Here is a 24580-nt window from a genome sequence, read left to right as displayed (position 1 = left end):
ACAGAGAAAGGCAGTTTTAGAGGTAAATAAAATATAATTTTATTAATGCCAGAAGTATTGAGATGCTGGGGCTTTTAAAAAAGACAGATCTTTGATTGAATTTATGCCAATGAACTGCCTGGGTAAATTTTGTCAAAAAATAAGTTATTGAGTGGAACCACTAATGTTCCCTCGGTGTAGCAACGAATTTATCCCTATACTGATAAGAAATGGCCCAGGTATATGATGTAGCCAATACATTGTGATGGTCTTTCTAACCAAAATCTAGTTCTTATTTCTTATCTTCTTAACATCTCTGTATCTCTATATCATCTTAGTCTTTCTAAGAAAAGCATCTTTTTCCTTACTCTCTTTTGCCTTTTCCATTATCCATTCTTTCCTATTGTATACTTCAGAATCAGTGTTGCATTATTCGTGTTTGAGGGATAAATGGAAACTTTATTCTGTGGGATTCCAAGTGCTTTTTTTTCTTTGTTTTCCATTAAAATCATCCAAGTTCTCTATAATTACGTTGGTTAGGGGGTTTTATTCAATAAAATACCACTATTCAAAAGAAGCACATAGAAGGTAGTCTGCTAGGCTGGTTATTGACAGCAAGAGCCTGTTGTCTGTGTTCAAGATTGAGTAATAATCCATTGTTATAGAGTTTATTAATTCCACTAAAGCCTCTAATATAAGCTCATATTAATTGTATCTTTAAGCTTCATTCCTCAGCTTAGCAATGCTGAAATTTCCTAATTGGAATCTGGACTGTAATTATAACTTACTTAGCTGGAATTTACAAAGTATGCTGCATCTTATAACTCTTAAAGTTGAACCCCAAGTCAAAAATTTTGAAACAAAGGCATGAAAGGGCCTGACCTATGTTTATAAAATGTTGTCATTTTATACACAATATCCTCTCTTAAAGTATGGTCATTTACACTCCTGCAATACTGTCTGCATAGGTAAATGTTCCTTTTCAATTTTTTGAAGAAAAAAAGTCTTACAAATTCAGTAAATAAAGCTGAGAAGATCCTTAAAAATGTTGAAAATACAAAATCCTCTCAAGGAGAGCTCCTTTAACTTGTATCACACATCTCACAACCATCTTATGTGTTGAAGCTTTTCAGATGAGGAACATACCAGCAGGGACTCAAGACTCAAATCCTTGGGCTCAAGCTGAGACTTATGCTTCACCATCAGCATAGGGAGTTGAAGTCAATAGGACACACTGTTTCTGAAAAATACAATTAACACTGAGAGAATGGCCTCAGACACATGGTGCTACTAAAAATTCAGTGACGGATTTGACCCCTATACACGTGTCTGCTGGCTTCTCCCAAATTCTATAATCTAAAATATAGGCTAGTTAAGATGGTGGTATTTTTATGGCAAGGAGCCATGACAAGAATTCAAAGTGCAAGCATTTCTGATAGTACATTAGAAATACTGTCTTCACCAAAGGAAGACAGTAAATTCAATTAATCTGATCATTCTAAATGATATTTATGTAATCTTCTAATGTATAAAATGATAAATACATGTAGAAAATACCATAGATAAATTTTGAACTAAACATTCAGAGACAAATAGCAAATTTAAATAGGATTGGGATATTATTTGATATGTTCCACTTTCTCTGGTTATTTCTCTTATTTAGAATTATGGAGTGGGGGAAGAGAAGCAAACACAAGATGCTGGGCTAAAATGTATTGACAATTCAAGCTTGATATACTTATCTGTTATTGTTGCCATTGTTAATAATGACTATAATTTACTGAGTATAACTACAGACCAAACATTAAACAAAACACATTTATCATTTGTTAAACAAGTAAAGAAACTAAGGTTCAGAGAGACTAGGTAACATCTTCATGTGTATACTTTACTAGATAAAGGTGTATCTGGGTTTGAAGGTAGCCTTTTTGAATTACAAATAATTTTGAATAGTATTTTCAGAGAGAGATAATAAAATTGCTACACCATAGATTATAAGAATCAAATAAAATGATGTGTCTGAATAAGCTTTGTAAATAAGAAAGCATGAAATAACACTACTATTATCCTGCATAAAGAAGACTAAGCATGCAGTCTAGTAGATAAGGCTTACACATGAATACCAGATAAGATGTAAAGACCAATGGAGAGGAACAAGAGAATGTACCACAGTGTTCTGAGGAGGTACAGGTCTTGTCTAGCTAGGGCAAAGGAAGATTTTTCAAGGTATTACTATTTAAGCCAAACATGGGTATTTGAAAATGAAAGTGAGTGAGGAAAGGCAGTGCCAATTAAAGGAAAATACTGAAGGAAAGCTTCTAGTTAATATATTTAGTGCTATATTTAGTATTGTAAGAGACATAAAGAAATTTTAGATATAGCCCCTGATTTCAGGATCAAGGCTTGCTCTCTGAAAAGTGACTTGTATTCATGAAATAATTGGATGATAGTGCATATGCATGCCAGTTGGGTATCTTAATGGATATCTCTAACTAAAGTTCTGAAAAGAAATTTATTTTCTACTGGAATCTGAGGGTACAGTTTGATGACTTCTCCAGCAGAATTAGGCAGTATCATTTTACAAATCATTCAAAGTTCTAAGGTTAGACATTTTCTTTTCCTTCAGCTGGTCCTTATATTTAACTATGTGAATAATTTCATGTCATGGTTGTTTCAGAAATGTAAATAGAATAGTTAAGATTTACAAAGAAATACCCTTGCTAAGTCAAAAACCATAAAAAATTCTGAGCCAAGAGGAGTTCTGGAAGAAAATTTTCTTAGTGAGAATGAAGAGAAGTAAAAGTCTCCAATTTTATCTTCCAGAATATTTCCTTCCGTTTGGGGTTCTCAGACTTTGATTCTTGCTACTTATCTATACTCTATCAAAATGGGGGCCTCTCACTATATGTTCTCATACTTCTCTTTAATTTCATTTCATAGTATTTTGTAAATATTTATTAATAATTTACTTTGCATGAGACACCATGCTTTGTTACATTATAAAATTTATCTCATTGAATCCTCACAAAACTATAAGATATTGTGTACTTTTATATATTATTATAATTTCCATTTTCATCTGAGGAAAATTTAGATTGGAAGAGATTAAGTAACCTGCTCTAAATTACACAGGAAGTAAGTGGTCTTGCTAGGATTCAAATCAAGATATCCTCTTGCTTGCTATTTCACACTCATTTACTCATGATCATATGTGCTTAATACCTATCTCTCAGACTGTCAGTCCCTCAAGGTAGCATGCTTATTTGATTTACTGTTGTATTTCCAAGGTCTATCCTGGTGTTTCATACATGGTAGACAAAAAATAAAGATCTGTGTTGCAGGATTAAAAACCGAATAATGGCATAATGAGAAAATGAACTTAAAGGTCATAAAAATGAATAGGACATTTTGAAAGATTTCCACTTCTGGCCAAGATGGATAAAAAGGGGCCAGATAGACCTCATGACTGAAACAACTCAGACACTAGATAAATTATATTTTTAAAAATGTTTCTAAAGATATTTGTACATAAGGCAATGAAGGATAGCAGTCCTTAATATGAGAAACAAAAGAGGTTAAGCCCTACAATCATTCTACCTTAATGTCTGAATGTTTCCAGGCAACAACACAGGAAAGGGGAACCCAGGTGGAGCCAGGTAGTCTCCTTGCATTGAGAAAGTAGACCTTAGAGTCCAGAAAGGTCAAGGTAGTTAAAGTTCACAGTGCAGACACCAGGATAAAAGAGAACTAATCAGAGTAAAAACTCTGGAAATCAGAAAAGGGTCCCCCTTGAAGACTCAGCTGTGTACTGAGTACTGATTAAATGGTACTTAATTGTGGAAGCTATCCAAGAACATAGAAAGAACCACCTGAAAGAGTTAGGAGAAACAATTTCTAAAATTCACACAGAGCACACAATGTTTCTGTTCCTATTCTGCTCAGTCAGAGTAGAAAACCTCATAATCCATAGATCATCGAAGAGAGTATTCAATGGTTTTATCCTCAGTAGTTTTGAAAAATTAGCCCTATGCTAAACATGCTCTGGTCTTGTTTGTCAAATCTTAAAAGTAAGAATGAAAAGGATCAATCAGTTTCCAAGTAACTTAATTGCATCCTCAAAATAATTCAAGGACATTTATAGAAACAAAATATTTTAAATATACTCCTCAATAAGGTAAAATTAATAATCTCTGGAATCCCACCAAACATTCCCTGGCATAAAAAGAAGTAAGAAACACAATTTATGGGACACCTGGGTGGCTCATTCATTAAGCGTCTGCCTTCGACTCAGGTCATGATCCCGGGGTCCTGGGATCGAGCCCCACATTGGGCTCCGTGCTCAGTGGGGAGTCTGCTTCTCCCTCCCCCTGCTCATGTGTGCTCTCTCTCTCTCTCCCCCTCTAAAATAAATAAATAAAACCTTTAAAAAAAAAAAAAGAAACACAATTTATAAGAAGGGGAAAAAAATCAAATGAAACAGACCCAGAAATGACACAGATGATGGAATTAGTAGATAAGGGCATAAAAACAGTTATTACAACTGTATTCCATATGCACAATAATCTAGAGAAAAAATGAGCATACTAAACAGAAATATGGAAGATATAAAAAGACATAAATCGAATTTGTAAGAATAGAAACTATAATGCCTGAGAAAAAAATATGTGGAATTGGATAAATGGCAAATAGATACTGCAGGAGAATATATTAGTGAATTTGAAGACATAGCAGGGCTATAAACCCACAGAAGCAAGATGCTCCATAAACCCGAATCACAAGAAACATGAAAAAATGAAAAAAAGAAAAAAGAGACAAAACAAAACAAAAACAAACGATAACAAAAAACTATACCAATGTACTTCAAAACTAACTTACTTTAAAACCAGTGATAAAGCCATTTTAAAAATGGTTAAATGAGGGGCGCCTGGGTGGCTCAGTCATTAAGCATCTGCCTTCAGCTCAGGTCATGATCCCAGGGTCCTGAGATTGAGCCTCGCATCAGGATCCCTGCTCTGTGGGAAGCCTGTTTTTCCCTCTCCTGCTCCCCCTGCTTGTGTTCCCTCTCTGGCTGTCTCTCTCTCTGTCAAATAAATAAAAATAAAATCTTTAAAAATAAATAAATAAAGTAAATAAATAAATAAATAAAAATGGTTAAATGAGGGGAAACATTACATTTGGAGGAAGAAAAATGAGAATAACAGCAAATACAATCCTGGAAACAATTGAAGCCCAAAGACAGTGGAGCAACATCTTTAAAAAGCTGAAAGGGCACCTGAGTGGCTCAATTGGTTAAGCATCTGCCTTTGCCTCAGGTCATGATCTCAGGGTCCTGGGATCCAGTCCCACATTGGACTCCCTGCTCAGCAGGAGTCTGCTTCTCCCTCTCCCTCTGTCTTTCCTCCCTGCTCGTGCTCTCTTTCTCTCTCTCAAATAAATAAATAAAATCTATAATAATAATAGTAAATAATAATAAGAAGAATAATAAAGAACTGAAAGAAAAATACGTAACTACAAAATTCTCTACCCAGCAAAAATATTTTTAAAAAAATAAAGGTGAAGGAAAGACTTATTTTAGAGAAGCTAAAGGAATATGTCACCAGAAGACAAGCACAACAAAAATGTAAGGGAAGTGCTTCATGTCAAAAGGAAACTATCTCAGATGGGAATCTGCATCTACATGCAGAATGACAATCACCCAAAATGGTAGCTACTTGGCTAAATATAATGTTTTTAGGTAAAATCTCTTTAAAAAATAATTGGCAAAATAATTGAAATATAGTACAAAAGCCTCAACAGAAAAAAAAGAAGTATACTGTTGGAAAGTTCTTATACTATATAAGAAGTTGTATGTTATCACATGGAAATCATACAAATTATACAAAAAGAATGATTATTTAAATTGCCAAAATCAGCAATCAATGAAAGACATCAGTACTGACTGAAATAAATTTTAAAAAATTATAAGAAAAATCATCGGGTGCCTGGGTGGCTCAGTTGGTTGGGCGACTGCCTTCGGCTCGGGTCATGGTCCTGGAGTCCCGGGATCGAGTCCCACATCGGTCTCCCTGCTCAGCGGGGGGTCTGCTTCTCCCTCTGACCCTCTTCCCTCTTGTGCTCTTTCATTCTCTCTCTCAAATAAATAAATAAAATCTTTAAAAAAAAAAAAAGAAAAATCATCAACATTTTTAAAAAATTGGACAATTTTGACAAGATGGACAAATTCCTACAAAAGTAAAAATTAGCAAAACTGACTCAAGAGGAAATAGAAAGTCTGAATACATATATAACAAATAAAGAAAATTAAGTAATTAAAAAGCTTCCCACAAAGAAAAGCTGAGGCTTGCATGCTTCAAAGGTGAATTCAATCAAATATTAAATAAAAAGTAGTAACAAGCTTTGACAAATTGTTTCAGAAAACAGAGAAAGCACAATTTCCAACTCGTTGTATGAGCCAATATTACTCTGATATCAAAACTAGACAATGACCTCATAAAAAAAAGAAAAATACAGATAAATAACAATTGTGCACATAGATTCATAAATTGTTTAACATAATCCTAGCAAAACAAATCTAACAATATAAAAATATTATATAAGAAAATAATACCATTTATAATTGCATCAAAAAGAATAAAAAACCTAGAAATAAATTTAACCAAGGAGGTGTAAGACCTGTATTCTGAAAACTATAAGACATTGATGAAAGAAAGTGAAGATGACACAAACAAATGGAAAGATATATATGTTCATGGATTGGAAGAGTTAATATTAAAATGTCCATACTACCCAGAGCAATCTGCTGGTTCAATATAATCCCTACCATATATTTGAAGACAAGAAAAGGGAAATTTATGGAGAGAGATATCAAATGTTGGAGTGTGTAGAAATGTTCTCTACTCATTGAAAGATGAGTTTGTAGTAGGCAGATGATCCAGTTACCTATTGCTGCAAAACAAACCACACCCCAAAAAAATTATTTTTATCATACTTAAGATTCTGTGCATAAGGAATTAGGGCTGGGCTCAGAAAGCATGGTTTGTCTTTGTGTTCCACAGTGTTTAGAGCCTCAGCTGGGAAGATTTGAAAAGCAGGGAGCTGGAATCATCTGGAGACTTCTTCACTCACATGTCACATGCTTGGGCAGAGATGACTCAAATGGCTTCCTCCCTCCATATAGTCTCAGATCTTCTGAATGTGGCTGGCCTCTCTATTATCAGCTGTCCAGGGATGGTGGCCTCAATGTAGTAGGATTTCTAACACTACAGCTCAGGTCTCCAAGAAGGAATGTTTCAATGAACAAGATGGAAGTTTCATGGCTTTTTTAAATCCACCCTTACTTCGCACCCCTTCCACCTATTTGTCAAGGAAGTCACAAGCCCATCCAGATTTAAGGGGAGGGAACATAGATACCTACCTAAAACCACAACAATTTTAGAGAGAAGAAAATCACAGATTCATGGAAGTGATGGATAATTAGCACCCTCCCCATTTTCTCAGCAAAACACATGACACATTTAATTATTAAAACATGCATGGGGTCAGGGGGTAGATGAGGATGAGAAAAAGAAGAACTCGTGATTTGATATGAGGGGAAAAGTTCTGGAAAAGCCACTATGATTGAGAAATCAATCAGCAAAATGTGCAAATTCTGAGATTCTTCTGGGACTGAGAAAAATAGTGAAATGAGAAAGAAGTTTAAAATTCAATTTATTAATCAAACTCATGGAGAAAATACCATTAGCAAAGTAAAAATGTAAACAAATTGGGGGAAATACCTAAAAATGGACAGCCATTTTTTAAATATTGAAAGATCTCAAAAGTTAATAAGACCAATAGGCCAAGGTAGAAGAACATAGAGTTCTAATAATGAACTAACATCAGATGTAAGCCTGCAGCATTATGTGAAAACTAGGCATAACTTCTTATATGATTATTAGGTTAGATTAGAAAATAAGAATTAAAAAAGGAGGCTCTTTCTCAGGTTTAAGAATTTTTTTGTTAAGTGGTTTTTAGACGATGACTATGAAGCACAAGAGAAATTTGACATCTTTTCATCATGTTTGCTGAAGGCATCAGGAACATACTTGAGTTTCAAACAAGCCTTGAGTAGCATGTACTTTGTTATAGGAGATTTTATGTGGGAAAGTTGGACAATATTTCTACTGTGAACAGAATAAGAGAAGAACTTCATAAACTTTATTACGAAAAATATGTTTTGAATAATTTTAATTTATTACACTCACAGAACACATGAATATGCACACTGGTAATTGCTGCATTTGTAAGTTCATAAACTCAGGTTTCCCTTTGAATAGCAGAATACAGAGAAACCATCCGTTCCCAAATGCTGCTCTCTCTTTATCCCAACAGGTGGGCTTCAGGCTTTTCTATACACGTAGTTATTGCTGGACAAATCTTTCTCCCTTTCTCTAAGCCATTTGCCCCTCCCTTGAGCTCCAGTTCTTTATGATGAGATGACTCATTAAGCTTTCTTCCCTGCAGGGAGCTGACACCCAATTAATGAGCTGACACTGTTCTGTGTCCGCTCTCACTAGTGCAATAAGGCTCTGTTTACAAACACAGGCTGTTGTGCCTGTTAGGGAGGGCAGGTTAAAATCCCCCTGCTGGGCCAGTTTGTTCAAAATCATAAGGCTTCTTTAAACAATGTCTTTGTGCCTTAAACATCAGACATACTGCTTTCAGCAGGATGCAAGTCACCCTAATGGCAACACCTTGTTTGGCGGGAAAGGGACCAATGGCCAAAGCTTTTTGATTATAAATATTATAAACAGTAATATTTTATTGCAAAATTGTTCTCAATGCTATATAATGGTAGACAATTGTGTACTTTTAAGATGAAATTTCAGGTTTGAAGACTTTTTTTTTTCCAACTAAAAGTGTGGTTAAACCTAAACTCCATCTGTGTTTTCCTCCCTCCACTTAAAATTCCATCTGCCCTTCTCCATTTGGCAAACTACTATCTAACCTCAGTCCCCACATAAAATATCATCTCTGTGAAATCTTTCTTGAATTCCTCAGGAAGGGGTAACTCTCTAAAGAGTTTCTGCAAGAATTGTTAAATAGTCCTATAGTGGCATATCACAATTAGCTCCCTTTTAATACTTCTTCATTAAAGAAATGGCTAAGATATAGCATAGTGCATGACACATAATATGTGCTTGCTTAGGATTCCAGTACTGGGAATATGGGTTTCCTACAATTGTGCTCTATACCTATTGGTACCACTGTTATTTCATCTTACACCTAAAGAACTCATAGCTTACTAAAATCATTTCTCTTTCTATTTAGTCTGTATTCCATGTCTTTCCCACATGACTAGTTAGTTATCTAGATCAACCATATCAGCACCTGTGTAAAACTAGTAGGCAGGTATAGTGCCAGCCATGAGCCTTCTCCTTCCAGCTAAGTTTGGTATAAAGAACGTAACAGACTTCAACAAATTCTGGGCTATGAATGGCAATTGGAACTGACCTCTAGCTATGCATGTCACAATTGTCATGTCTCAATCTCTGAGGTCAGTGTAACTGGATTTGAGAGAGAGAGGGAGAGAAAGTGAGAGAGAAAGAATTCAGAAGTGAGAGTCCGAAAGTGCTAGATGTAGATAAAGCACAGGTCATGCTGAGTCTAACAAACTATCTTAAGGATTTTAGTCTTTATCATCAGGACAATGTGAAAATATTAGATGGTTTTAAACAAAGATAGATAATAAGATGAAATTTACATTCCTAAAATATTGTTTTTGTAGCACTGTGGAGTTTGGATTGGAGGAAGGTCTCAGTGGATATGGGAAGACCCAGTTTGGAATCTACCAGCAGATGAAGATTAGGTAGGTTGGGCAAGTTTGATGGTGAGTGGTATGGTTGTGGTGAGGTGAGTGGTATGGTTGTGACAGAGGTGAAAAGATGTGATAGGTTTGAGACATATTTAGGAGATTTAAGTACCAGTTGTTGGTGATAGATGTTATATGAGAAATAAGGTGGGGAAGTAAGATTTGTCACGATTTCTAGCTTTCATACTTGGCTGGATGGTGGTGTCACTGACTGAGTGAGAACACACTGGATAAGGTCCATATTTAGGGGATGGGAGCGGGATGCAAGAGCAGGGGTAGGGAGTTGCTGACAGATTCCTGAGTTCACTTTTGTATATGTTGGATTTGAAGTGTTTTGAAGATACCTAATTGGATTAGAAGGCGTGGTAGATTTTTGCATCTAGAACTAAGAAAAAAGTCTACACAGAGATATGTATTTATAGTCCCCTGCTTATAGTTGGTAGCTGAAGGCATGGACATTGATGAAAAAACTTAGGAAAAGGGTACAATGTAAAGATAAAAAGGGCTAGGGTTGAGTTTTGAAAAATCTTAATGTATAATGGTCAGATATGGGGGAACAAAGGATTGGTAACAGAGAGGAGTCGCTCAAGGGGAGAAAAACAACTCTAGCTGTGTTGCATCAAGAAACGAGGGATGAGGGAATTTCAGAGAGAAAGAAAAAGTTACCAAATGCTGCTGAGAGGTCAGTTAAGGTAAGGATTGAAAATTGCCCATTGAATTTAGCACCGTGAACTTATCTGCTACATTAGCAGGAGCTGTTTCTGTGATGGAAGCAAAATCCAGACTGGAGAGAGTTTAAGAATTAGTGCAAGATGAAGAAATAGAAACATTTAACATAAGCAACTTGTTTTGTTTTGTTTTTAATTGTGGTAAAATATATATAAACATAAAACTTACCAATTAAATCATTTTAAGTGGCATTAACTACACATTTTTATACAACCATCACCACCAGCCCTCTCTAGAAGTTTTTTATCTTCCTAAACTGAAACTTAGTATCCACTGAATGCTACCTCCCCATTCCCCTTTCCTCCCAGCAATTTAAAATAAATGAAAACAAAGGGAGGAAATAGGCAAGTGGTAGAAAAGGACAAGGAGTTGGGAGTGCTCCATCACCTTTCTTTTTTCTTTTTCTTCCTTTCTTTCTTTTTTTTTTTTGACTGAAAGAGACAAATGTTTAAAAGTTCATGAGAAGAATCCATCTGAGGCAATCAATAATGCAAGCTTCCCAAGAAGAAATAATGAAATGAGATCTATTAACAATGGAAATTAAAGCCTTAAATAGAAAAAGGGACCCTTTCTTTATGGAAGCAAGGAAAAGGAAACTAGAGAAGCTACAGATTTAAGTAAATTAATGTTTGGCATCAAGAAAACTGGGAAAGTCCTCTGTGGCTCTTTATATTCTTTTTATGAATTTCAAGGAGGAGATCATGAACGAACTTTGAAGGGGTTGGGAGTTTTTGGAATTTTGAACAAAGTAGAGCTGGTTTGATAAAGTTGCTATAGACCGTAGCAGAATGATTTAATCAGAATAGGAAAGTTGCTGAGTTGACAACAGATATTCCATCACAGAGAACTTCTCACATGTTAGATATATGTTCAAACAGTTCTTTTTTTTTTTTTTTAAGATTTTATTTATTTATTTGACAGAGAGAGAGGGAACACAAGCAGGGGGAGTGGGAGAGGGAGAAGCAGGCCTCCCAACAAGCAGGGAGCCTACGGGTGGCTCGATCCCAGGACCCTGGGATCATGACCTGAGCTGAAGGCAGACGCTTTAATGACTGAGCCACCCATGCACCCCCAAACAGTTCTTTTATACAACATCTATTAAATGAGCTGCATGACACCAGACAATGTACTACTCACAAGTGATCACAAAGTGAACAAGATAGAGCCCATTCCCTCAAGGATTCCATAAAGTCAGATAACAAATAACTGTTATTTATCTACTTTGTACTGCCTCTGAATACTAAGGCCTGGGTCCCTAAAATATTTCTCTGGAGATAGAGATAAATAATACAGGCAGAAAAACAATTTGTCATGGTGTTTCCACTGGCTGAAAAGTAAAAGCCTAAATAGAATTTGGAGGTTAAAATATTACTGCAATAAAAGTAAAGACTAGGCAATTTGTTTTTCTTTTCCAAAATTCTGATATTGACCAAGTCCAAACAGAGATTCCAATGTATGTGACTGTGGAGTCAGTGCCCCAATTCCCATTTAGTGTACTCGCCAGTTTCTACAAATCCTGATTATAAAGAAGGCATAGGAACAGTGAAAGAACTCAAAGCTATAAAATTAGAAACAACAAAATGAATTTAAAATTTGAATAAGAATTGTTTTATTCAATGAAATAGCCATGAATTCAAATTAAATCATAATGTATATTGAGTTCATACTGTAAACTAGGAATTAATCTAAAAACCTTACATGAATGAGCTCAATTCTCAGTACATACTTTTGATACTATTTAGATGCTATTCTTATTCTCATTTCACAAATGAGAGAACTGACATTGAGAAAATCTAAGAAATATTTCTTGGGATTCATAGTTAGTGAGTGGTAGAGGCAGACTTTGACCTGAGAAATCTATTTTAGAGTTTGGGTACTTTATACCATCTCTCAGCCACTACTCTATGCTAGATAAATACTGAAAAATATGAGAGCCAGCATATACTTCCTCAAACTGAAAACAGATATATACCTCCCTAAAGGAGATATTCTGGCCCTGAGAGATTCATCCAATAGTCCTTTGGTCAAGACAACGAGATACCACTCTAGACCTTGTTTCACTCAAGAAATCTTAGGTTGGAAGACAAATGAGAATGAGAGAGTTTTTATGATCTTAGACCTAGTCTCTTTTTTATTGAGAAAGTATGTTGGAAGCAAATGGGGAGAAGGAGAAGAGAAATCTGGAACTTCTAGATCTTAACTTAAAAAATCTGTAGCCAGATGGTTTATAAGTGTCCAAGTCTTAAATCTTAGTTGGCTGTGAACTATGGCTACCATATTGCTGCCACACTTCAGTCTTATTTGAATATCTTGCTAATTTGAAAAGCCCTCTGTGGCCAAGACTATCAGGAAGTTTGGGTTTGGACACTGATTTGATATAGTGATCTGAGTCCCATGAATCTCTAATGTTCTTTCCACCACTGAATATCTGTAATTTATTAAATGTATTCTTCAGGTTTCAAAATTTAGGCAATTTATTGCTAATTTGTGCTTTTTCAAAAAGATTTATTTAATTATTTGGGAGAGGGAGAGAGTGAGAGAGAGAGCAAGTAGGGGTAGGGGCAGAGGGAAAGAATCTCAAGCAGACTCCCCACTGAGCACAGAGCCGAACGGGGGGCTCCATCTCATGACCCTGAGATCGTGACCTGAGCAGAAATCAAGAGTTGGATGCTTAATTGTCTGAGCCACCCAGGCACCCCTAAATTTGTGCTTTTTAATTTGATTCTGCAAGAGTCCATTATGGTCATATTGTGTAGTCAATTTGTGTATAATGGAAACATTGATATACAAGTATTTATTTTTCATATATTCCTTCTGCAAAAATTTATTAAGTGAGACTTTAGACATAGTGTTAATTAGTGAAATATAAAGATATATTAAAGTAATATTAATCATATTACAAAATTATAAATGCATGGCACTCTGTATATTTTATCATATCATCCTTGCAAGAATCTGTAAGGTTATTAACATTGTTATTTTATGCCAAAAGAGACTGAGACTGAAAAGTTAAGCAACTTGACCAAAGTCCTAGAGGTATTTAGAGACAAAGTCAGAATTTGAATCCAGTTTTATCTACATTCAAAGTTCATGTTCTTAATAATTATAAAATATTTTCTATCCTACATGATTGAAGCTGCTTAAGGATATATAGGGAGACACTTAGAGCTGGCATCAAGGAATGCTTTAAATACACTAACAGAGTTCAGAGAAAAAGGAATGACTGCTTCCTTGCCAAAAAGAGAACTATGGATCTGGGTTTTGAAGAACAAGTAGAAGATTTCCAGGCAGGGAAACAAAACCAAAACCAAAAACAAAACAAAGCAAATCACTGCACATGCAAGAACAAAGGAAAGTGTGGTTTTACTTAGAGAGCATGGAGTGTGGATAGAGAATCGCCAAGCCTGTGAATGATGGAAATATAAGCCAAGACTTGAAAAGGAAGTGAGAGCCAGATCATTAAGATTCATGAACACATTACAAAGCAATCAGAGTTTCACTTTTTCTGAGCATAACTATCAAAGCTGTTTAATGGAAACTTCAGGAAATATTAAAAGTGCTTTCTTTGGTTCTTTTTGCTTAACAATGTTTCCACCATATCACATCACACCAACCAGCTTACTTAAATTTGCCAGGCATTGGTATCTCCTCAAGATGCGATACCTAGTTTTTAATTAGTCTATAATGTAGTTGAAAAGTGACATTACACACACATGCATACACACACACACACACACACTACTTAAAACTATGTGTGTATATATATATAATGTTTAAAATGAAATCATACAGTATATATAATTTTCTATGAAACAAAAAGTGACACTTATATAACATTAATAAGTGAAATATGGTTCTGTATGCTAGGACCCTACAAATGGTACAGAAAATATATGAGCTACATTAATTCAGGTGCAGGAGCAAGCTCTTTGAATAAAATAGGTCATGGAAATATGCAAAGTGGTGAAGAGCATGGGTACTAGAATCAGATCTAAGTTCTAACCCCAATAACTTCAAAATTTGTGTGACCTTGAAGAAATTACTTATCTTTCAGTTTCTTCACAAGTAAGTTAACAATTATAGTAAATACACTGCTTAAAGTATAATAAATGATCAATAAATATTGGTTAGAAAGATCGGAAATTGTTGATAGTCATTGAAAAAGGAGGAAAATAGGAAATGAGACAGAGGAGAGAGGTATGTCCAAGGCTGTGAGTAACTAGAGTGAGTAGAGAAGTTGAGAAATCCAGATAGAGTTGGGTATGCCAGGATCATAATGGAGGCAGCCTAGGAGCATAATGGAGAAAAAACTGAATCCCCCACTGGACCATTTTAACAGTTTTCTACCTCAAGCAAGTAGCCATTCTTCTGAAACTTAGTTTGTTGATCTGTAAAATAGGTTTTATTATTCAGAAGCATTTAGGAGAGTATATAGCATAGGAAAAAATGTATTATTAAAACATGTATTATTAAGACATCTGTCTTACACTGAACACTTGTGTGACAACCTTGTTCATATCTATCACTTGCATGTGTATGATCCATTACTATATTGGAAGATAGACCTGGCTCCAACATTTAGCCATTGGTGAAAATGTCTTGCCACCAAATTAGTGGTAAAGAGCTCTTTCCTACTAGTCAGGTCTACAAATTTTAGAAAAGCATCCTACCAAGATTTAGGATCAAATGAAGGCAGTCAAGTCCCTTTAGGTCTAGAATCACCCAGAGCCACAATGTATATATATCATACATATTAAATAATTTTTGAAATTCTGCAGGAAAGAAGTCTTCTGAACTCTGTTTATTCTGACTTCTTCACACTTATTTGAGCCCTGGGCTATTTTTATCATTAAGTATTTACTAATATTTAATGGAACTATGGAACCCGTGGCCCTACTTTGTTAGAACCACAGGACAGAGCTGCAGCCTTCCTAAAACTTGACTGGGACAGCAGGATCTGCTTCCACATGGCCGTTCACAGAGGCTTCAATACTTCATATGGGCCTCTTCCTGTGGCTGCCTGAGTGTCCCTAAGACACGGCTGTTGGCTTCCTCCACAATGAGTGATCCCAGAGAGATGGCAAGGCAGAAGCCATGATGTTTTTCATGAGGAAGTCTTAAAGTGACCCACGTGATTATGTCTGGCATAATCCATTTGTTCCAAGGAAGTCGTTTAGTCTTCACTCAAGGACAGAAGCATTGGGCTCCATCTCTTGAAGAAAGGAGTGTCAGAGAAGTTGTGAACATATTTTTAAACTACTGTATTGCCCTTTTGAATGTGAGTGAAGAAACTCAGAAGCCTGCCTGTGTGCTTGGTCACCTCTTTGTTCCTCACTACCACTTTAGGTTTTCACTAGAGAAATCCCAGTCTCCCTCAGAAAGGAGTTTAAAACCATTATTAGCCTAGATAATTCTTAATGCAGAAAATGTTTCAGTTGCAAGTAAATAATGATGTTCCTTGTCTACTTTAACATAAATAATGATTTTTGTGAATTCTGGTAAAATTTTACTAAGAAACTTTAATCACTTAGATATTTTCTGAAGTACAATCAGAGGGTCCTAGTTTTGTTTAGTCTTCAACTGAATAAAAAGTTTTACTAGCCATGAAGTCTTGACATCCTGAGACAATTGATAAACGTAGGAAATTTGATTTAAGAATTGCTCCTATGCTAATCATTAAAACAACAAAACATGCCCTAAGCAAGATAAGGTTCTCTTATTTATACATAAAATTACAGTAATAACAACTTGATTTTTTATCATAAGTCTACTGTATATTTCTACCCACTTATTCTAAAAATTTAAATATACATATAGAACTTTTCATGTAAGAAACATGTGACAGACATTCTGGGTTTTGGTCTCAATTGTGTGAACTTGAGCATCACATCACTGTAATCAATCTGGTTCTCTTCTGTAAACATAAAATAAAAAAAAAATGTTGTTGAATTAAATAGTCTAAATGCTCTCTTGTGCAAATAGTCTCTGGTCTTAAAATTCCCACTTCTAGTTTAAAGTAAAGCCTGGAAAAATCTTAAAGCTATAGGCAGTTATTTCTAAGGGGACAAGTAGAGGATATATGGTGTGTGTGTGTGTGTGTGTGTGTGTGTGTGTGTTAGAGAGATGGAGAGAGAATGGGGTGGGGGGCAGAAGGAGAGGGAGAGAGAGAATCTTAAGCTGGTTCCACACCCAGCATGGAGCCTGATGTGGGGCTTTCAATCTCATGACCCTGACATCATGACCGGAACTGAAATCAAGAGTTGGACACTTAACCAACTGAGCCACCCAGGTACCCCAAGGATATATGTTTTAAATGAATAAAAATACATGAGATAATATTCAGGAAAGCATATTTTTTAATTTGTCTGTTAATAGCAAAATATATAATCCAAATGTTACACATGATTCCATGGAAAACACACAGGTATTCTTAATATTGATAGAAAGCTTTATCTTTATACAAGCTTCAAATAGATATTTTCTCCATTAAAATAAACTATCTTAATGATTGAAATGGCTTAATGTAAAAGAACAAACAATAAAGCAAACTACTAGGGTGTAGGTGAGTAATAGACATTTATATATATAAGAAAAAGTGAACTGATTTATGCACCCAGGTCTCAAAATAATACATTGCAGGCACTCGGCCCACAGTTCACTACAAAATAAGCAAACAAAAGTAGATTTAGTAGTAGTTCAACATTAAGGAATTAGGACTCTTTTGGGTATGATCTTATTATTGATCTGCTCAATAAATTTCCATCAGCTGAAATGAAGGCTCTAGAAAAAAGGATTCTTTTCAGAAGCAAATATATAACACCTGCTGTAGGCAGGGCACCACGATCAAGTGGCGCCAGTCAGCTAATCAGACCAATCACATAGATAGTCTGATGAAAACCCATCCTCTTTTGGCCCTATTACAGGTGTTTTTCAAAAATTAGAAGCTCTACAGAGATAGAGCACTGATCTGTGAGTTCCCAGTGTCACCTCTTAGTGTGGGGCAGGCAGGTATATTATTGGAAGCAAACTTCCCTTCACCTAAGAGACCCTATTGAACGCTTTTGCTCTGTGCGATTTCTTTACCTAATGACCTAAATAAGTTCTGTTTTTAAACTTGATAGATCCTCAATTTTTTTGGATTCCCTGTTTCTGTGAAATATACTCTGAGGTTTCAGGCCACCTAAAGACAGTTAGAACTATATGAGAATAATGCATGTCACTGTCTGTCTCATTTTTAGTGAACATATATTTGTACAAAAATTGTGCCAGGCCTGATGATAAAAACTTTATGTACATTAACTCAATTCATCCTTACACCCACCACCTGTGGTAAATCAGGTAGGACAGGTGCTATTTACAGATGAGGAAACCGTAACATACGGAAGTTAACAATTTTCTCAAGGTCACATTGTTGCTAAGTATTACATCCTTGCCCCAAACTAGCAAACTACAGATCCCATGCTCTATACTGTCACATTTCTTGTCTTTCTTATTCCAAGTTTCCACCGGTTATATTTTCATCAAGATGTAGAATTTTGGGTATTTAAACTGAATTATAGCTAATTCATAAAAGAAAGTCTGCATAAACCATTCTCAGGAAAACAATAACCATATTCACTCACACCCAACACTGTTCATGTGTATTTTGTGTAATGGCAGAGCACAGAAATGAGTCTACTTAGTCATATTGGTAACTCTTCTCCCATCTATGAGTTCACTAATAAACGCTGTAAAGTTGTTAGTGACACTCTAGTAAGGGAGGCTACATAATCACTTTTATATAATTATCTATGCTATTTGAAGTGATCTGTAAAACATCTATATTATCTACACTACCCTGAGCAACTAACGTAAGAAAATCACTAAGTAAAGGACAAAGATTTGAAAATATTTAGCAGATCTTTCAAGAGCAGTGTTTCCTGGTAGCTAAACTAATCCTCCATAGACATTGTGGAAGTTTTTGTTTTTGTTTTTGTTTTTTTGTATCCAGGAAATTTAGTTTTAGATTAAGTTGAAAAAACTCAGACAACAGATCTAAGAGTCAATGAACAAAAACTGACGATATCCCTATTGATTATGACTGACTTTGAGTGGAAGTCTTTACGGTACAGAGACCACAACACCCTAAATATATGGGGATAAGTGATGGATGCCAAGTACAAGTATGGTATACAAATTTGTGGATAATGGAAAAGATATCTTTCTGGTTACAGCTATGCAGTTGAATACCAAACGTGTGTGATTTTCCAATTTATCTGACAGACATACAATTTAAAGAATATTTCAATCTCCCCAATAAATTCTCAAGAAATCTTCCTTTTCATACAATTGAAAATCCACTTTATTCTTCATCAGACCCAGTCACAATCTAGTCTACTATGTCTCTTCCCTATCCTTTCTACATCTGCCTTTTTCTCTAGGTAATTCAAATATAAATAGTGTACTTGCATGGCTTTTGCTGAAGGCTCTCCTGCAGCCCTTATTCAAGGCTTCTCCTATGGCAATCAGGCCTTAAGAGAATCACGCCAATAAAAGATGACATCTGTGCCTCAGATCATTGTGAACCCTTTCAGGTAGGCCATGTGTTGTACCTTGACCTAAAATCTCATTTCTCTTCCCACCACTGTGGCCAATTAAATGGGGGCCTTGTAAGGAGCCAGTTGACTGGTCGTGTGCCGACTATCACCACAAGAGCTTAAGGGCCACAAATCTCTGTTATTACCAAGCTGTTGCTGCCAGAAGCATGCTGATTCCTGACAAAAAGAATAGATTAGGATCAATCAAATCTCCCCCAGGCTTGTCAGTGGGACTTTTAACCACACCTTCTACCTCAAACTTTCCCCTTTACCTCCTTCCAAACACCTACACAGCAGCAAGCTAACAAGGTGTCTGCCAAACCATATGTTCATAATTAGTTAACTTCTTGTCTGTCGCTAGAGGCACCACTGATTCAGCAACAGCCCTCAAGGGTGTTGGGCATCCAATAAGACACCACCAACCAGCAACGGCCCCTCCCCTCAGCGGTAGGAGAAGAGGCATACTTAATTCCAGCTGTGGCATTGTTAAGTGAATTAACTTTATCCTCAATTTAAAAAGCCAGCATGAAATCAAAGGAGACTCCAGAAAAGAAAAATAGAGAAAATGAAAAAAAAAAAAAAGCTTGTAAAGGTTAACTCAACAAGTCTGATGAATGAAACTCAACTGGTTGGCCCCATTTAGCCAATCACTGCAAAGCAGGTTTCTGGCACCGTTGTCACTTCTGGCATAATTCTTCCTTTTATTTCCCAGTTCTGTGGTTAAGGTCTCTTGTTACACACAGAGGGGACTGATGTAATTGTTTATGAGCCAGTGGAACACATTTTTAGTTAGTAGTGAGGTTACCAGGCAATGAGAAATTAATGTTAGAAACAGCAGTGTATGATGCTGGCTAAGAAATCTCATCTCAAGGTAAGAAGTGCTACATGTAAATTATATTTGCAATCTACTCTTTGAGGCTATAAATGTTTGAGTGTGTCATTTTCTTTATGAAAAAGAGTTGGCAAATAACGTTTTTCAAAAAGTTCTAGGGAAATAAGAATTAAGAATATTTTTTCCCATTAAGGAAAAATATCTAATACTTTGATAAAAATGTACATTTATTAAATGTATTTAAATAAGAATCACTAATGAATTATTCTTCTTTCAACAAAATTATTTATGTAGATACTCCAATAAATTTATCAATATACGTTTGCTTAAAGGATTAGAAGTTAATACTAAAGGCATATATGATCCTGAAGTTTAATAGCCAAAATTTGACAGTCTCATTTCTTGTTTTGAAGGATTTGGGGAATAAATCTCTAAACTTGAAAAAACTTAAGGGTACTTTTTTTATAACTTAAATTTCATGAACTTTATTTTAATTTATATAAAATAATGTAATTATCTAAATTGGAATAAAATATTAGTTAAGTAAAAATATGTATTCTTAATGTATACACTTAAAATAAAAATTGCTATAAAAATTGAGGGACAAAATGCAATTGGGCAAACAAACAAACAATATTTATGTTTCTACAAACAATACTCATGAGACCAAGATTGTGGATATAAACATACAAGAATATAGAAAAGTTAAATTTAAAAAATAAGACTAGATAATTTCTGTCACAATGAATTATAAAAGAGAAACCAGTTTATTATTTAAGCAATGCTACTCTTAGACTATTGTGATTGTGATGCTGTACTTGATGTTATTAGGAAATCCTTCTGTAAAGTAATCTAAGAATTTTGGACAATGTAAGGGACAGGGGCAGAACAAACCCAAGATCTAGATATCTACCTAGGATAGGTCACTGTTTTTGGTATCAGCTTGAGATCTAATTTCATTGTCAATCACATAATCTTTGCCATTATATTAAATAACCACTGAGGTTGGCAAGGGACTCAGGGGTCTTTGAGTAACAGATATTGTCATGATGATATGTGGCTTAAGGTAAATTAAGAAACAACTGATGTGGTTTGGGACCAGGGAATTAGAAAGCATAAGCCAAAGGGAAAATGCAGAAACCACAGATTAGTACAAGTTACGGGCAATTTTCTTAATAAACCCTCTTATGATAATGTCAGACAAGACATTTCAAGCGTCTTCCCTATCCTCTATGGAACAAACAAATTAACAATCACAGCCAAATGTTACCTTTCAAAGACTAGTCACCATCCTAAAAAAAATATATTTTTTTACAACTTGTTTGTCTTTAAACAAGCTAACACTTAAAGAACAAGAAAATAATCTGCTAAAAAATGCCCGTTGATTAATAAACTCCTTTTTCAGTTTAATCTCTCCAAATTTTCAATTTTGATGTATTTTAAATAAAATAAAGCATGATGTGACTAAAAATGTAATATTGATTCCATAGCCAAAGATATTATTTACAATTCTAAAGTAGGAGGTCTTTATTTTAGCTTTCAATGTGATTGACTTATGATTTAATTTATAATGATTATTGTACTATGGGACATAGAGATATTCAGACTAGAAATGGGAAATAATGTTACTTAGATTTTAAGAACTGATTTTGAGGAATTTTAACATCTCACAGTCCTGTTACAATAAGAAATAGTGAACCATGGAAGAACAAAAAATGGTGATGTAATGATGAATGAGATGCTTTAATAAAAAACTGGCAGTGGTGAGCAGTGCAGATTGGAGGAAAGCAAAAGGCTGTTGAGATGCTGTGCTCTATATTCGTGACAGGCCCTTGGGCAAGGAGAGCTGAAATAGGACTAGATGGAAAGAGACAAATATGCGATATATTATTAAGGACTGAATCAGATGGCTGCAGCTAATGAAAGGAGAAATTCAAGATGATAATGCCAAATTGGCAAGCTTGGTAGCAAAAACTCGACAGTGGCAAAAGTGATGTGAAGACAAGGATATTGGAAGTCAGTTTTTTGACAGAGGAAATAGTATAGTTTTAGTCAAATTAAACTTGTGGAGTGATATGCACAATGGGAATAAGTATCTGACAGGTCTAGGTTCTGTTCAGCAGAGGGGGAACATTTTAGTCTGAGAGTTACTGATATGATGAGGATTGCTGGACATGTGTGAATGGTGCACTCTTCAAGGCAGGGGATATAAACCAAGAGGAGCAATATGTCATGCCTTAGGTGTTAATTCCCAGGATAGAGGGGCAGAAGGGAAAGAAGTTAGGAATGAGAACATAGGAAGAGAGCTGAAAAGAGTCAGGTAATGGAAACTACTAGAATTAGTGAAATCCAAAAAAGCAAAAAAAAGGTAAAAACATCTCGTGGAGCATTAAAAAAAATGGCTAAAAGTCCGGTTAAATCCAATTAAACATCATTGGAAGTTTTCAAATTCCATTTCTCAAATATGAGGGCCAGGGTGGTCAAAAGTATGGAGTCAGTGTTATACAGAGAGGCAAGATTTTATAATGTATTATTTACTAGTTTATAACCATGCTTATTAGGGGAATGGGTCAATAATTCTTCTTTCTTATGCTTTTCTTGTTCTGGTTTGGATATGGCAGTTATACTAGCTTGATAAGATGAATTGGGGTATCTTTTCTCTTTTTTTCTTCTCTGCAACTATCTGCAATAAACAGATTATTAGTTCGTTGAAAATTGGATTAAAAATTCGCCTATAAAACCATCTGAGCCCCAGTATATACGTTAGGCTTTTTAAAAATTATTTATTTATTTATTTGTCAGAGAGAGAGCACAAGCAGAGGGAGCGGCAGGCAGAGCAGGCAGAGGGAGAAGCAGGCTTCCCGCTGAGCAGGGAGCCCGATGCGGGGCTGGATCCCAGGACCCAGGGATCATGACCCAGGCCGAAGGCAACCATTTAACTGAGTGAGCCACCCAGGCTTCGCCCCCAGTATATATGTTAGAAGGGGATTTTCAACTATGTATTTAGTTTCTTTAAAAGTTATCCAGTATTTTGAGTTATTTTTCTCTCTTGAGTCATTTTATTAATTCATATTTCTAAAAGAGTGATCATTCCAAGTTTCCAAAGATATTTGCATTAATAAATTCATGGTATGTTATGAGTTTAAAAGATTTATTTATTTACTTGAGAGAGAGAGCATGTGGGGGTAAGGGGCTGAGGGGGGTGAGAGAGAGAGGGAATCTTTTTTTTTTTTTTTTAAGATTTTATTTATTTGAGAGAGAGAGAGATAGAGAAAGCATGAGCGGTGCGGGGGGTTGGGGGGGGGAGGTGCAGAAGGACAAGCAGATTGCCTGCTGTGTGCAGAGCCCTGACCAACCAACTAAGCAGGACTCCATCCAAGGACCCTGAGATCATGACCTGAGTTGAAGTCATCCAGGTGCCCTGGAAAGAGAGAATCTTAAGCAGACTTCCAACTGAGCATGGAACCTGACATGGGGCTCAATCTCAGGACCCTGAGATCATGACCTGAGCAGAAATCAAGAGTTGGAAGCTTAACTGACTAAGCCACTGAGGCACCCCAGTATGGATCTATATATGTCTATTGGATTAGTTTCTTTCAAAAAATTACTATTGAGCTTGTTGATTAACCAGATATTTTTTCAGTTCTTTGTTGTAATTACTCCTTTTCTTTCTTTATAATTCCTTTTCTTCTACTTTTTAAAATTCTACTTTATTCTGGGTTTTTTTTTTTTTAGATTAAAAGGTTAATGTGTGATTTTTCTTGTTTCCCAGTATTTTCATTTAAGCTTGTGAATCACAATTCTAAATCTTTATTTCACACACATTTTTATGCAAAATTATTTTATTCAGTTCTAAACCTTTTATGATATTTGTTGTGATTTTTTTCTTTAGCTTATTTATTACTTAGACATGTAGACATGGGCTTTACTTTTTTCAGGTGTATTGGCTTTGGTTTATATTCTGATTTCTAATTTTATTAAAGGGCCAGTAAATTGCTAGAGATTACTCACTAATCTCTGAGTTCAGCAAGGTTAAAGAGTGAGTTCAGCAAGGCTAAAAACTGAATTGTCCAAGATAAAAAAATGACAGAAGCTTGGACCATGGTGGTGGGTGGGAATGGAAATAATTGGAGTCTTGGGGAGTCATTTAGGATTGAGACTTCATGACTGACAGTAGAAGGTGAGGGTGAGGGAGGAGTCAAGTATGAATTCCTTGATAGATTCTGGCTGGAGTGGCAGAATGGTGGTGTTACCCTTTATCGACCTGGGGAAGGTTTAGAAGGATAGCAACAGTTGCATTCAGGTTTGGGCAAGTTGTGCCTGTGCTGCCTCCAAGATAGCAAGTAGGAGATAGCAAGAATGCAATAAATATACAGTCCTTGAGATTCCAAGAATTGCACAGGCTAAATATATAAATTTCAAAGTCATCAAGATGTAGAAAATCATTGAAACTATGGTGGTGGATAAGTTTGCTCCAGAAAAATTTGTAGACTAAGAGAAGTGATGAGACTGAAAGCTTGAGCAATTCCAGTGGTCTGCTAGAAGAGGAGTTGGCAATAGAGATTCTGAAGTCACAGATAGATTGAAGAGGAAGAGGACTTGTGGTATCCTGGT

This window comes from Leptonychotes weddellii, chromosome 1 (genome assembly GCF_054177405.1).
Source record: "Leptonychotes weddellii isolate Sample4059 chromosome 1, ASM5417740v2, whole genome shotgun sequence".
In the NCBI taxonomy this organism is placed as follows: domain Eukaryota; kingdom Metazoa; phylum Chordata; class Mammalia; order Carnivora; family Phocidae; genus Leptonychotes; species Leptonychotes weddellii.
This window is presented reverse-complemented; position numbering follows the sequence as displayed.